Genomic DNA, 13,631 nt, shown 5'->3' with positions numbered 1-13,631 from the left:
CGATTGAATCGTCATGCGAATATTGATACAACAGCGAAAATGTATAATCCTGTAACCGCATGATCGGCCTAATGTATCCGTGCCCTGATGCGAGGGAATGTGGCAAATTTGGCTTGAAACGTTTTTATTCTAGCACTACAGTGCATCCCGCCCGGTGTGAATTCTGACTGCCAACTTGTTGGCATTTTAAAGGAGTACTGACACGATTTTGAAGTGCAGCAAAACGGACGTTTTTTGTTTCCTTGGCATGTAGTGTTAACGCTCTCCCCACACCGCATCCGGGAAACACGTATAAATATTTAAGTTTGATTTTAAAGTTTTCATCTCCCAGCATCTGCAAGGCAGCTTCACCGCATGGAGAGCCCTATGACGTAAGTCAGCTCACTTGGTTTGCGAAGTCTGGGTTCTGCATGCAGCCTAAATCACAGAAATCGCTGTCGGAGGCACTGGACACCAGTTCACTCATCATGAACCACGTTCGACTGACAGCAAAGGACAGCAGGTGCATATTTCGTGGGTTGCAGTCTGCCCGTGACGTCACGGGCAGACTTGACACGTCACTATGAAGCCGCCCTCTCGTAACCGAAACCGAAACTGCTGGTTGAAAGAAGCGGTATTAAAAATATATACAATGCATCCCCAGGCACCACCGACACTCTTTTTAGGGTTCTCGACACCCGTGCTTTCATTTAGAGCAACAACCCGAAAAACTTTAAAATTCATGTCAGTACTACTTTAAGAAGAGCTGTGCAAACAGCGGATGTAAACACCTTAAACGATACACGAGGCAGAAAACTAGCCAAAAAGATCAGTTACGCAGGTGGAAAAAGGATATGGGGAAGGCATGCGAAGGAATTAAGGGCAACCGGGACTTAAGGAAAGATAGACGAACGAAGCTCTCTCAAGGCGCTGCACACGGCTGTTGCTTAACTGTTCTAGTTCAATCTATCATTGTCGAACGGAGTCGATGGTCCAAGTTCAGACAGTGTGTCCGCCATGCACACAAATTACGGAAGCACACTACATGCGTGTTCTTGAATTACAGAAGACATACGTTTTTCTGATGTTTTACGGAAAGAGCGACGAAACGGAAACGTCGACTACTCCTTTACGTCCAGTCCCGCTGTTTCGTAAAAGACGCAGCACAGTTTGTGCTCTAAACGTCCACTTCCGCCATTTTTCAGGAAACAAATCATACTCTGTGTTTCTTACGGTCTGTTCCGACGTTGAAACACGATATATTTTTTTCAGTGTATCAGCATAAAGCATTCAAGCACCAGGTTATAACTTTGCGTTAAATTATGTTCTCCTTCCTCTCCCTCGGCGTTATAACGGAGAAATAAATCAAAGTTTCGTGGCTTCAAAGAGTTCATTTGCAATATAACCTTGATGCTGGAGGTATAACACGCATACAACAGCTGCGTCAAGTGCACCGCCGAACACCGTGCATGTCGAAGGTGTGAGACAAACGGAAGAGACCCATGGCTTTCCTGAGCGTATGATACAGCTTGTATACGGCAAACGCTCACAACTATACTTATTTTGTAGCATTTATACATTCAGCCATCCTGCTCCTGAACAGATACCACTGACAACTTAGCGTGTGGTACGTTTCTGGTACATTTTGTAAATTTACCACGAAGCGCACGGATGGCATCACGACGGTCATACAGAGGGGACGAAAACAGATGGCATCGTAAATTATTATGCTGCCGACCCAATCATAATCAGTTAGCTTGCACACGCAGCCTGACTTTCGAAAGCTCACTTTATATAAACCTTTGCACGGCAGCACCGCAAAACAATTGGAACATTTGTATCTCTTCAGAAAAACGACGTCATCTTCATTTTCTTATGTTTTTTGCATACAGGACGATTTCGTATGTGATGTGCTGACATCTTGCATGACGGCAAAATATATGACATCAGTGGAAATTTTGTCGGAATTATAAGACTGAACAGAGCGTTGTATATCATACAGTGTTAACAGCGTCAAGAAGGGCACAAGACACGTTACTGTTGAAGCGTTCTACGGTTACATTGTTCGTCGTTTACGAATTGCCAACCAGCGAGTTATTTAACTGCGTGGAGCGTTCAATTATGACGACGGCAGAAACCTTCTTTTAAGTGGCATCGACGTCATTCTTTGTTTGCGCAGTCGTAACACTCATGAATGCCCCCCCCCCCCCCCAATATCATAAAAAAAAATAAAAAAAAACTTCAAAATGTCTGTCAGAGAACTATTACACTAGTATTGGTGACAGACAATTTTAGACGGTGTCACGCAGAAAATTATTATTAAATACCTCGGTAATAATGTATCCAGAATACACATTTGAGGGCAAGCTTGTATGCGTGTTTTAGGGACGCAACGCTATTTCTGCAGTTGCTATTCTTTTCTCACCTGATAGAATGACCATATATGGTATTTAACACTGTGCCGGTATGATGATACGTGCATATACCTTGCACAGCTATCGCAAATTTGAAGAGCAAGGATTTTCAATAACGAAACAAGAACTGCGCGCCCATCAATTTGAGTTGTTTTGTGCCCATTTGTTCTGGGTGTACTAGGAAAGGATGAAGCTCGTTAGGAATATGAGTATAAGCAAAACATCTTCAAAATTGGTCTCTCGCGACATTCTACTGACTACAAATAAAAACGAGAAAACGATGGTCGCATTCCCGCAAGGGACGAATGTATACACATGTGTACACAGGTGTACGCTAAACGAGCCCACACAGACTATAGAAATTGCACCCGGGTTCGTGTCACAAATTGTGCCGTTGGGCTGGTGTGAACGCTAGATAGCGAATAACAGGTACGCCACCCGACTGTCATACGTGGGTTGTCTTACGCGTCCAGCCCCCACCCCCCTCCGCTTCGGGATATGCATGTATGTAAAGACTATATACGTCGTATCCGTCTGCGTAAGCCTGACCTTTGAATCGACTATCTCCAGCCGAGTTCTACACGTAGAAGACCAAATTATTATATAAATCCACGAAGACCACGATTACGAAGACCAAATTATTCGAAGACTTTCACGAAGATCAAATTATTATATAAATCCGATTGGGACACATGTCATGTTCAAATGGAGCAGCGCATTCTGAGCGACAATGAGACGTAAAATTTGAAAGCGCGTCCGATGTACCTGCCAGCATCATTATAGTGGGATGCCATATGTACAGTTGAGCGTCCGCAAACAGGTTCCAAGAAAGTGAAGGAATGCAGACGAGGGGAGGTTTCCTTATGTATATATAGCCAAACAACACCATGATACAGGACAAGAACCAGACTTCTGCAGCGAGTGACTATCCCGCCCTCCTCTCTCCAACCTCCGCATTCTCCCCCCTTTAAGCACAGGTTGCAAGCCACCCGTCCAGGTACTCTTCGTTGACACTGTCATTATACCATGATCAAAGAGGTGATCACAGTCGCCGAGCAAGATGTACTTAAAGGGGCCGTGCCTGCTCAATATCGGCGGCAGCTCGCTTGTGCCGCTCTTCGTGAAAATACTGCTTGATATAACTCCGCTTTCGTTATGCGAACGCTCGCTTATAAGGTATGGCATTACAGCAAAGATGATGCCTGGACACTTAGCCGCAACAACAGCCACCAAGGCATTACACGTATGCCATGTACCTTTTCAATATCGATTCGTGCGTCGTTCTCGGTAATTTTCATGGCTTTATATTTTGACATGCAGGAATAAAGTTCCTATATGGCTCAACACAATGCGTTGGCGGTATTAGTGCAAATTCATAGTGCTTTTCTAGTGCAAAACGATGCCACAAGACAGAAAACAGGACAAAGCGCTACTCTCAACTACATAATTTATTACACCATTTATTGCGTCACTCCACTCTTTATACAGGAAAGATACCATAAGGTCGTGCGTAGTGTACACCATGCGCAGCAACCACCTCAACTTGATCAACAGAGCGCACTCACGACACCGAATCCAAAAAATAATATTCAGCGCTGAACAAGGTAAAATAAGGCACACTAATGCACTGCGAACCCAATGACTGCATGAAAAAAGCTTGCGATAATTCCCGGGCGGTTGTGTCACCGCTGATGCAGTTGAGAGTAGCGCTTTATCCTGTCTTCTGTCTTGTGGCATCGTTTTGAGCTAAAAAAAGCACTACTATATATTCCTATATGGCGCATGTAGGGAACATACAGCTAGACTTACGTACAGCATTATCGTCAATGGGTGACAGCAGTAATTAACGTAAAGCACGATCGATCTCGTGCATACAAACAAAAAGAATGTCTGCGCATTCCGTCCTCATTTCACCGACGAGTATAGACAGTCGCGTCGATGCAAGGGAACAAAATGAAAACGGCAATATTTTCAAGTCTAATTTCATTGAAAGGGTTAAGTATTACGCGCAAAGATACAGGAGATTGGAATGACGATACATATGGGTAAATGAACGGAGTTCTAAACTGAACTGCTCGTCCTTATAACTATATGCATCTATATGCTGCGTTCCCTATATATATCGTGTGTTCCTGCAACATCGAAAGCAAGAAAAAATACATGGTACACCAGCTTCTGAACAGCAAATAATTTACGACATATAGCCAAATGTTTGACAATGATCTGCCATGTGGGGCCAAATAGTCACGCGCCCATGCTTACATAAATCTTCGTAGTGATCAAGCGACCCGTACGTCATGCTATTTTTTTCGTTTACCCTCGGCAAGGGTACATTTTCTGCACCATAATTTACGACAGAGCAGAATGGACCTAGAAATTTCTGAATTCTTGGATATTCTGCATGAAAAAAAAAAAAGAACAAGTTTAGGCTAGCTGGTTTATACTTATATTTGAAATGTATATCTCTTCGTCAAATTGTCAAATGTTACCTTAAACGCATAGCGCATTCTTACTGAAAACGCAAACACGTCAGGTTTGATGGATGAAGGGATAAAGCGATATAAAGGGGGATATGATATTTAAAAAAAAAAAAACGCTTCCTTGACCCTTCGCGCATGCCGGGAGATTGTCTGCGAAGACCTCGATCGCGGAATAAAGACGGAAGAAAAACTTTTCTTTCGTGCACGTCTAACAAGATGTGACTGCTGAGTGAGCTCTTAGGTTATTTTCCTGCCCTATAATTATTCTTTTCTTAAGCTTTCTTGGAGAAACAATAAGTGAATTAATGAAAAAAACTATGCCAGCTGAACGAGCAAATACGATCCTGCAGTAAATGGTCTGAAATTCTGAATAGCATAAAGTGTTATGCTACACTTGTACAGAAACTGACGTGTACATATGGAACGCAAGTAACTTTCGGACTCATGTTTGAGCAGTATAGCGGACGATCCTGAAAAATGTAGCGATGATTTTTTGCGTTATGCTTCCAGTATGATGCAGTCACAGCGGTTGTGGATGCTATATTCATTCGCATTTTGACTGGACTCAAGCTACCTCACCAGCCCAGCTATGTGATGGCAAACATATTCATTTAGATATGCCTCGGTAAGACGCCCGCCAATCTCGCTATGTTTTCAGTGGACATAATGTCTCACCCACTGTTTTCTATGTCAGCTAACTCCAGCTGTCCATGGTCCTTACCTGACTAAAGAACGGCCAACAACGTTGAGTAAAGATATTTCAAGCCAAAGATATGTTAGGCTCATGCGAGGATGTTTGAAGGCATTCACGTGGGCATCCACATCATCAAATAATAGAAGTTGGGTTAGAAGATGCGGACAACTGCGGATACGCTGTGGACAACTTTATAAGCAAAGCCGATGGTCCTTTCCATTGCGTGGTTGGGTTGAGCTAGCAGACATGCGACATTGCTACAACATCGCTTTCATCTAAGGGTATTTTGCCTAACGTTTGGGCCCAACATGATCAAAATGATTAAACACGTCGAATAGAGAGGATGCATGGATAGAATAGTTACCGCGTTCGTCCGCTATTTTTTACCAATATACTTTACACTAACCAGGTTCCTTAACACAGTACACGCCACTATATACTTTTCTTTGTTTGCGAATATGCAGCATGGCTACAAAGACTGCAGCCGTCATTGTGCAAGCAACTTGAGGCTGTATAGTTCTGGAGGCTGTATAGTCATCTCGAATGATGCACTAAATGAACGTGAAAATACTCCGAGCGGCCATCAGCAGTCTCAATTTTCCCCCATTGTATACGCACGGACTGCATGCAATGCAGCGAATGGTTAACATCGCCGCCAGTTAACTGCCAGACAATCTTGCCACGTGGGGGCCCAACCGAGAGAAATAAAACGGCGGGCAAAAAACAAAACCGTAATCGTGTTGCGCTTTCAAAAGGTCTTGTTTACAAAGCGGGTCAGACGTGCCTTAACGTCAGAGGGTCCCTTTTTTATATGAATGTGCGCCCACTCTGCTCGTCGTTTCGCCTTGCGTCATTCGCTGCCGGCGTCGCCCCCTGGCGGCAGTGTGCATACAAGCGCGACCGAGCTCTGACGAGCACCTGCTGTTGTGGCACGAGGTGAAACGCGTGCTATCTGCAGCGACCCAGAGTGCGCGAGCACCACTCCTCCAGTGACTTGAATGCGCTGCATGTGTAAACCGCATCATGCCCCGCGTGTCGCGCCTGCACAAGCAGTTGTGTGTGTGTGTATGTGTGTGGTGTACGACGGACAGCATTCCTGCGCCGCGGGCAAGGTGCTGGCGGAATTTATACGGCTGGCGCATGTTAGCAACAAGAAAACGCGGGTGGCCGCGTCGTGGAATGCTCGCCACGAATGTTTATCCTGGCTTGATATGCGCACATACGCCGCCACGTATACTATACATACGCTCTTTTCTGATTGAGCGTTTTTCGCAGAACGACCTCATCTGGATCGAGTTGTGCAAACAAGTGTCAGCTGCGTCAGGTTAGCGGCATTCGAGCATGCCTGTACATTTCTGATTACGTTAAATCAGAGCAGTGCCGCATATCAATCTCGAACACACGGCAGTCTGCAGAAATTTCTTGCATGCGCATTACTACAGACTACGGCGTCGTAATATTTGTTACGTCGTCTAACTTCTAGCCTCGACGGGCAATAAATAAAAAACAGAACAGCAAAACGAAAGTTTGCTTCAAAATGAGTATAGTGACACACAACACAACCCTATATACAGTCTTATTACGCGGCAGAAGCGTAGCAAGGGTTCGGCGAGGTGGGGGAGGGTTTCGGTGTCAGAACACCCTCCGAAACTTTCGGAGCGCTGCGTCCCCCCTGTCCCCATCCTTTGGGCATTTTTTTCACCCATGCTATTTAGACACCACTTCGACGGCCGGCAGCTTCGACTGAATGTTTTGCTATAGAACACGAGGCAGAGATCTCCTTTCCTGCTTTTTGTGCATTAGGATGCGGAGGTGAACGGACGATTTTACGCAATGTTCAGCTTGTAGAGGAAACTCGCAGGCGCTTCATGTATTGCCGTGACCATAATTTAACAGCGTTTTTTTCCTCACGCGACAGTTCCGCGGTGAATTACAAATAGTCACCCTTATTTGTGTGTTTCAGTAATTACGCAGGATTGTTCTTGTACGTTCACGTTCTTCCTTGTTCGAGGGATTTTTTGCGAGAAAATAAATCTTCTTTACGAATCAATCCCTCGGAGTCCTGTGTGCACTCGTATTTTTTACCTAAGTATTACAGTGAACGAAACGGCTTTATTAAAGTATAAAAATGACTAAGATATTGTGTGAGCGCAAGCTCCCTTCATATATTTACCGGTGACTATAACAACACCCCGAAAAGTATTTCTGGCTGCTTCACTGCTATAGCGGTGTATGTAAACTATACATGCATGGACGATGAAAGAAAACCGAAATGGTTTCTGATGAAACTTTGCATTTCGTATGTGTATTGTTGTTTTCCCTCTTTAGTAGAATAACTGCAGACACTTGGGCGCTAAACGAAATTTTAATAGCTTCACAAGCACTCCTTCTTAATAAGCGCGAGCGCAAATAATCCGTGAGGAAAGCGAATCGCGCTGGGTCTTGCGGAATGAGCGCACCTGTCTCCATAGGGGCAAACGAGGCCTAACGAAACTAAGCATATCACTGACGTATACGAGTGCGTGTGCGCTGGCCAGTTTTCAGCTCGTATATTCACGGTGTGTTTGCTCTATTTTTTTCTCTGCACGTCTGGTCGATGATTAGTGGCCGTCAATGATGCAAAGATCTGAACTTTCTTTTTAAGACTCGGCATCTCCGTCCTCCATATATGCATAACGCTCAATGCAGCAAAATTATTTGCCCGCCTACATATCCTCCTATCACATGAATATAAAAAAAGACAATATTTACCACGAGTAATGAACTTTGTGAGAGACAAGCTCATTTCACACCTAAAGAAAAGTTAAACTGCAAAAAAAGAGCAAAAACAGAACAAACAAAATGTTTACAATTCGCAGCACAACTTGCGGTAATAAATAAACCATGTGCTTGATTGGCCCCTTCGCTTTCGACGAGTAACCGACAAATATCATTCACACGTCATGCACCAAGTCTAAATACTAAGTGAAGAAGGAATCTATTATATTATAGGCCTCATTGTTCATCAATCGACAATTCGACAATTTTCTCGGTTTCCCTACGCCAAGGGTGTACTTAAGGTGAAATGTTTATTGCTTTTGATTAATAGCGACAGTATGACGAATTCGGCCGAACATACCGCGGCCTCTTATTTTTATCAGTCGTTAGTATACAAAGATATGCACATAAACACATACGCGGACGACATGACGGAAAAAGGGAGGCAACAGGCTGACATGTGCCTCCGAACGGGGCACAACTTTTGCCTGTAATCTTTGGGGAGGAGATAATAAATTGAGGAAATCAGAATATGAAGAAATAAAGAGAGAAATAAATAACTGAATAGGAATGAAAGAAAAACAGTAAAGCAGGAAAACAAAAGAAATATTCTACAAACGGCCGGTCAAGTCAGTTTCGTGAATCCGAAATTCGTAGCTAAAAATGCGCAGGCGCGCGCGCGCTGGACATAAGCTAAATATAAATGAATACTATACTACTACTACTACTACTACTAATAATAATAATAATAATAATAATAATAATAATAATAATAATAATACTTTTTATTTCTTTAAATAAAACCGTACATGTGACTAGGCCAGCCAAAGCAATCGGTGGCTTGAGCGACAGTGCCTGGCAGGCAGCAAAAAACCGAACACGTTACATTAGTAGTGAAATAAGGCATAAAAAAAGCATGAAAAGTATACATATAAAAAATTAAAAACTCTTATAGTCAGACTGAAAGAAATTCACTACATACACTCCATAAATATGCAAAAACTATGCAATATTGATCACCGCAAGTCTTCATATTCGTATGAACCTCTGTTTTGTTTCGGATAGAGGAAAAGTTATGAGACTTTATTTTATGTCCGAGCAAGTGTGTCCTAATAGAACCTTCGCTGCCGATGCTTTAGCAACCTCCTGCTTATCTCTACGTTTTTGCACATTATTCTGGCATTGGCGTAGCGGACAAATTGAAATCTATATTGTCATGAAGTTAGTTGTATACACTCTAAGAAAAAAAGAAAGAGACCTTCGACCCTCTTTTGAATCCTGACTTGCCATGCATATGACGCTCTTTAAAGAGACACGTGCACTCTCTATGGAGACCATTATACTCTCTTCGGAGAGTCACTGGACACCCAAAAGAGAGTTAACGTGTCTCTGTAAAGAGAGTCATATACGTGGCAAGTCAGGACTCCACGAAAAGAGTAACACATAGACTTTTTTTTTTCTTGGAGTGTATAGGCTTTAATTGACATTCGGCATCAAGACAGGCTCCAGTGGAAAATGCACGCTGACGGTCAACAAAGCCATATTTTTGGCTGCCGATTGCCTTGTATTTCCCATAAGCGCAGACGCCCCGCTCAAACAGTGATTAATTCAGCGTTCCAACGGTTCCTTCTCGCCAGCGAAGGTTCTTTTACATGTGACTGCGCAATCCTTACCGCACGCGAGTGGGAACGCTTTCGTGACGAAATAAGCCGGTAATAATTCCTCGACGCGATGCGCGCTGACAAGACGTGACGTGTCATTTCCCGCATGGCAAGGTCTTAGGGCTAATCAGCGCAGTCATAACGCGACTTGTCAACTTCCCTGAGCAATAGCGCGTGAGAGAGCGCATAATGGTGGCTGATCGGTTTCTTGGCCATACCTGCACTCAGAAAAAAAAAAAATAGTTGTTAGAAGCGGTGAAAACGAGCACGACGTAAAGAACATAACTGCACCCTATATATACTGCGTGGAGTCTAGCCAGTGTTGCAATCGCTTAGTTCAGCTGCTAAACCTGCTCGTAGCGAAACGCAAAGGAAGCAAGAACTGCCAATAACTGCCTCCTAATGTAGCTGTCGTTTCCTAATAATGCATGCTATGTTACTTTATTGTACATATCCACGTGCAACAGTGAATTAGGCTCGCTGGACTGCGCTATTAGTTGAACCAAACCGAACTAAATGCGGACGATCACAGCCGCGTACTTAGTCCGACTCGACGTTATTTGAACTGCAGTCCAAATCATTCCAAATATAGAGTTATCACTGTAGATTTGGAATTTCTGCACTTCTATTGATGATATATCTGAACGCCGCTTGATTTTAATTGATGGTGTGTCTAAGCCGTGCGATGCATTATATATATATATATATATATATATATATATATATATATATATATATATATATATATATATATATATATATATATATATATATATATATATACACATTCTAGACATACATAAAAGCGGAAAGTTCTGAGATTGCAATGCAAAAGTCTGACTGTGTTTGCAAGCTTGTGGCTTACGTTTATTTTTCGATCGCTAACCTCTACACCTTTCGAGCAGTTTTTCTAAAATGGTGAGTCATCTTTGTTGCGAGGCGGTATCTGTATGCCGGCGTAATCAAGGGCGTCCACAGAACTTAATGCAGGGGGGTGCAAAAGGGGGGGGAGGATATAGCATTAACAGCTTTTTTTCACTGCCCTGACATGACCTGCAAGATTAATCAATAGTGTGCAACATGCGAAATTGGCTGGAAATAGGGAAGGCCGGGATCTGAGTGTGCTAATCAAGCTGTGTATCTCATTGCTACCGCATAGAAAAATATTATCTGAAATTCCAGGGAGGGGCAGCTGCCCCCCCTTGCACCCCCCTCTGGACGCCCATGGGCGTAATGATGGCATTGTAGCATTTAACACAGCAGTAATGTATAAGGGAGTTTGTTCTCACACAATTTGGAAGATATTTATGTGCTTTCGTGATGACGTCAAGTTGTCGCGCGATAGTATGCGTTGTTTGATCTACACCATGGCGCCACCATTAGGCCATTGGAAAAACAGGCATCGACAACTTTGCGTTTAAACAAATTATTGCGTTGTTAAAAAGTTATGCATCACGTAATTATAAAACGCCTTTTAGAAGCCGTGCCTGGCACTTCAAGCTGTTGCAGGTTGTTGACTTCTGTTTCGACAAGGCTGAATGATTGGACATTGCTTTCCTCTGAAAACGTCATTTGATGCAATAGAGTGAACTTGGGCGTGTTGGTTAAGCATGATGAACCACACAGCGCGAGTAAACAACGGGGACACAGGCATGATACACCGCCCAGCGCTGTGTGTGTTCCCTTCCTGTGTCCCCGTTGTTTACTCGCGCTGTGTGGTTCGTCATTTGATGCTCGCGACCTCTGCTGGGCACCTAAACTTTTCCCACTGTTCTTCCCCTGTTTTCTAATTTTATCAACCTCAGAATTTTCTCCCCTTCTCGTTGTCTCTACTTTGTTTTGTCCTTGTTCTTGCCACACTATATACTTCTTGGAGTATACACCGCCCATATAGATTGGTAGCTGTGCACCAACAGGCTTGATTCTAGCCTGGCGTGCTGCGCAATGCAATCTTTCCGTCTTGTACAAACTTGACGTTTCATAAGGCGAGTTTTCACCTAACGCTTACCAAACCTCTTGGAGGAACGCAATCAAAAGGTGTAAGACTATCCCTTAGAGCTATTCAGAAACTTTGTAGACGTTTGGCGTGCTCACACGGAGAAGGCTTCTACTTGTAAGGCTGTCAAGCAACTTCTATTATTGTTATGTTGGACGCAGAGCAAGATAAAAATAAGTGTGACATGTCTCTCATCTCGCGCCCCAAGGCGCACTATCGGAGGGCGCCCCGTCCAAAATCAGCAGGATTTTTCTTCTGTATATACTGCCGTTGACAATGGCACCGTCGGGCTTCCGACCCCGAAAGTATTGCTTCGGGTCGGCTGACGTCTCGGACAATTGTAAGTGGCAGGCAAGCGAGAATAGAGCCGAAAAGAAGGAAGAAAAACCAAGCTCGGCTTTGCGTTCACGCCAGCTTGTATACCGTATTGCGAGGGATAAAGCTTTCGTATAGGTGCCCAACATGGCACTGTTATACTCTCTAACTCTCGGCTCTCACATCGTCACCGCCACTGTGTCCAAATAAAGAACACTAAGCGGATCCTGCAGTGTAAGACAATCTCCAAAAACAGAAAAAGAAAGACTAAAAAAGACATAAACCGCGGTCCTAATTAGCCGTTGCGGAAGCTATAGGTCTAGTTCCTGTGCTTTATAGGCTTCCCTTAAAGAGGATTCATTGGTCAATAGTAAATAATAAATGACCATGTCTGCTGATTCCCAACGCAAGGCTATTTCAGACCTATACAGAAGGTATATGGTGGAGGATGAACGTATCCAACAAAGCAACATGCACTGCGTGGAATATGTAAAGATGACTTTTAAAGTGTGTACGTTCACTCTGCTGTTAAAGCTGGTAAATTGATAGGTTTAAATAATAATTTTTTAAGGGAATCAAGCGAAATGAGTGTGAAACAGGGTCACTTCAAGTAACCGAGGTCTATCAAATTTCTTTTTCTTGTTCAGCTGCGAAAGGTTCGAGCGCCGGTGACAATTTTGCGCAGCTTTCTATAGTTCAAGTTAGCCGCCTCATATAGCAAGCCCAAACTAAAACCATGCAACACAAGACTGTTTTATAACAATCACAACAAATATCTCGCATTGCAAGCGTTGTTGTCATCTCTCACACATACACGGAAGAAAAAAATAAGTATAAAAATCATTTATTCGCTGCTAATAACTGCTAATTGGTTCATTTTCATCATACAGTGTAACATGAATCATATCCTTTTAGAAAATTCTCCAGATCCCATGCCTTGTGGGAATCGGTTTCATGCGAAGCAGGCGGCCAGAAGTTCTATATGCTGCATTTGCCAAGTGTTACGAGGTGGATCGACGTCTTTTTGTAAATGGAGAAGTTGTGTGCACATCGTGGGTTTACCAGACGCAATGACTCCACTGACGTTTAAATGGTAAATTATGGTCTGGCGTAGAATCAGCACTCACGTTAGAGCACAGACGTCTGTGTTATCAAAACTAAGTACATGCGACGGTGCGATGAAGTGGATATCAGAATTTTCGTTAGCGTATTCCTCCGGGGTCGAGCAATGCTTGAATGATGCTTGCTGAATCATAGGTACACAAATGTAATGTTTATTAGACTGCTATAAAAGCGGAGTCCACACTTGAACAACAACTGACGTTAACCCGACAT

General features: G+C 43.4%; 1 protein-coding gene across 2 annotated transcripts in view; it reads left to right on the top strand.

Moving 5' to 3' along the window:
* The window catches only part of LOC119378825 (T-cell leukemia homeobox protein 3), a 76,845-nt gene that overhangs the window by 1,388 nt on the left and 61,826 nt on the right, over positions 1-13,631 (top strand). The window lies entirely within an intron of this gene.

The sequence above is a fragment of the Rhipicephalus sanguineus genome, chromosome 1 (genome assembly GCF_013339695.2).
Source record: "Rhipicephalus sanguineus isolate Rsan-2018 chromosome 1, BIME_Rsan_1.4, whole genome shotgun sequence".
NCBI lineage: Eukaryota > Metazoa > Arthropoda > Arachnida > Ixodida > Ixodidae > Rhipicephalus > Rhipicephalus sanguineus.
The sequence above is the reverse complement of the archived record's forward strand: the minus strand, read 5'-3'. Positions and strand labels throughout refer to the sequence as shown.